Source organism: Strix uralensis, chromosome 9 (assembly GCF_047716275.1).
Source record: "Strix uralensis isolate ZFMK-TIS-50842 chromosome 9, bStrUra1, whole genome shotgun sequence".
Lineage (NCBI taxonomy): Eukaryota > Metazoa > Chordata > Aves > Strigiformes > Strigidae > Strix > Strix uralensis.
This window is the reverse complement of record NC_133980.1, coordinates 5,092,630-5,095,525: the sequence shown is the minus strand read 5'-3', so window position 1 is coordinate 5,095,525 and position 2,896 is coordinate 5,092,630.

The window sequence follows — 2,896 nt, the reverse complement described above, 5'->3', positions numbered from 1 at the left end:
CTGCATGGAGAGTCAGAGAGCCATTCTGCTAGTGTCTGTCACGTTTGAAGTTACTTAAAATGGAGTTGAAATCATAGGTTTTGGTTAAACTGAAAGATGCACAGCTGGTAGAAATAGGTGTTGGCTTGTCAGAGTCATTGAGACAATACATCTTTTCAATGTGTGACAATTGCTAAGTATGGGAAAATAACTTAGGGAAAGTATCATTTAGCTGTTTTAATCGGGGTTTCATGATCTTGCTTTGTGCATGTTGTACAGCATTAAACAGAAATGGATAATTTCTTTAAAAATAGGAAGTGAAGTTTGAAATGGTTGATGTCACAGATATTGGAGCAGGGAAAATATGAGTTTATCCCAAGAGACTACATTAGCATACCTGACTGCTGGATTTAGATTAGCTGTTAGAAGCAGCTTTACAAGGCAATCAAAGTTTGTGTGGTTTTTTTGGTGTTTTTTTAAATGTAATTTTTTTTTTTTTTTTTTTTTTTTTTTTACTAATTAGTGAAATGTTAAATGTTTGGCAGGACCAGAGGTCTCCAAGTCTCAGTTGATATAATTAACAGCAAATGGGTGGAGAGCAGTGCTAGATAAATTCTTTGTTACTCTGAGAATTCTTCTTCAAAGGAAATAGTTTGATTTGAATTATTGGTAAGTGGATGGGACTCAGTCTAGCATGAAATCCATGTTCATGGTTATGATAATTGGATGTGAGCTACTACATATACGATAGTATCCCTTTGGATGTTACGGGTTTATTGATGTGAGAGAGCTGTTGGAATTTAGTCTGCTCTAGTTAAACTCCTGTAGTTTGAAATAAACTACACCCGTCTTCAGCTGTCTTTAAGTTATAAAGCTATCTTTAAATTGATTAGGAAGAAATTTGAGCTAAGCTGAGATACAGGGTATACAGAATTTGTGTTCATTTAGCTATGCAGGCTTTAAAATTAAGATGACTTGAATTTAATTTAACAGTTTCTGTTTTGTTCAGTTGCCCTGTATATCCATTAGCAGCACAGAGGAATCTGCTAGAATGATGAAATTTGAGTACTGCAGAAGAGCAGGCAGAAAGGATGTGGATAATTAATGCTTGATTTATTTATGCTGATGAGTTGCTTTACTCTTTGCCTCACTGGAAAATTGTCGTACGTATTAGAGAAAAGGGATTCATTAAACAAAAAGACAGAAAAAGGGAACTCTGTATTTAAATTACATGTCTGTTTCCAAGAGTTTCTAAGATGTTACAGTCTCAGTGTTTAACAGCTGTTCTTATCAAATGTGGGATTATGTTCTAATACCTATTAAATGAATTTACATGTTTTCTCATAACAATTCAGGTTTTTGATCACCTTCTGTCTATCTATATCCCCCGTTATCTATAACTTCATGCTTTTTTTTTTCCACCCAATATTACTGTCTTCCTGAAACTTTGTGGATGGTTTTATCTCTGATGCTATCACGACTTTTAAGTTACTGCTTTAAATATTTGCTTCCAGTGGGATATGTTAAAGTGTATAAAAAAAAAAAAAAAACAAAAACCTACTTTCCCTTCTCGAGCTTGGTAAGCTGGCTTCAATCATAAAACCCCCCTGTTTTTATTATGAGGTAGCCTTTGGGCTACATAAAAACCAGTGTGTTATCCCTGCCTGTCTAGAGGCACTAGTCCTGCTAGCACATACTCACGGATAGAAGACCTTTCTTCTATTCTAAATTAGTAGAATCTTGTTTTATCTTAAAATGTGATAAAAGAATAATTGGAAATGATAAGAAAGAATGAAGTGCTTGTTTTTTCTGGCACAGTAAGGAGCATGTTTTGTGCATACATCTGACATTTTTGTCAGCACTGAAATGTCATTGCTTTTACGTTCTGTGGCACTAGATGTTTTAACTGTAATATGCCATTGACAGGCGTTTTGCCTCACGGGTGGAGGTATTATTTGGACACATTTTAACTGTATTAATGGTCATGTTCAAGTTTATGTGCAAACAGGCAGCTGAGCTTTTGCTCTTGAGCTCAGTTACACACTTGGTGTATTTCAAATACGAAGCTTCTCTACATTGTTTCAGTTAGGTCTGCTTTCTGCTGGAATCTGATAGCCAGCAGTTGAAAAACGGTTTCTAAATGTCTTGTCAGCTGTAAGTCTCTGGACTATAAAGTTTTTTTTTCCTTTTCCATAATGCACAAGTAAATGTTCAGTTTTGGCACTGTGCTTGAAGTCGAGCATTGGCATGTTTCTTCCAGCAGCCTGCTTAGTCTGCGCTAGTTACACTGCAAACATTCTAGCGCAGGGCGGGTGTGGATGTTAAGCTTCAGTTTGGATTCCATGCTGTACGAACTTGCTTGTTGGAAGAGTATTTTACAACCTGGGGAAAAAAAATTGTCTTTAAAATACCACTGTCTTGAAGCTTTGACAGCAGGGAATAACTCTGCTCTGTGAGTTACTGTGTTCCTTTGTATCAATTTGTATATGACTCAAGACATTTATCTTTCCAAATCAGTTGAGATGGTTTGACTTCATAGCCATTGATACAATTTTCTCCTTCTCTGTGCTTTCTGTGGGTCTGGTTCAAGAAATCTGTGTTTTATTTTATATTAAACTGCTTTCATTGAACTTTAGGGAATTGCCCAAATGAAACAGACAAGTGAATCTTTTCCCTGGTATCATAAATGTAATAAAAAGTTTTTCTTTCAGTTAAATTTAATTTAGAGTTGCTCTAGGATTTTATTGGCACTTCATATAAACAAGTTCTGTGCTCCATTTCTCTCCTTCTATACACTAATACTTTGGATTTGTAACAAGTTTTTACTGTTTTAATTTCAATCGAATTCCCCTTTCAACAGGTTGCTAACTGTAGATCATTGAAATTCTCTTCTTTAGAAGAGTTTATACTGGGTATC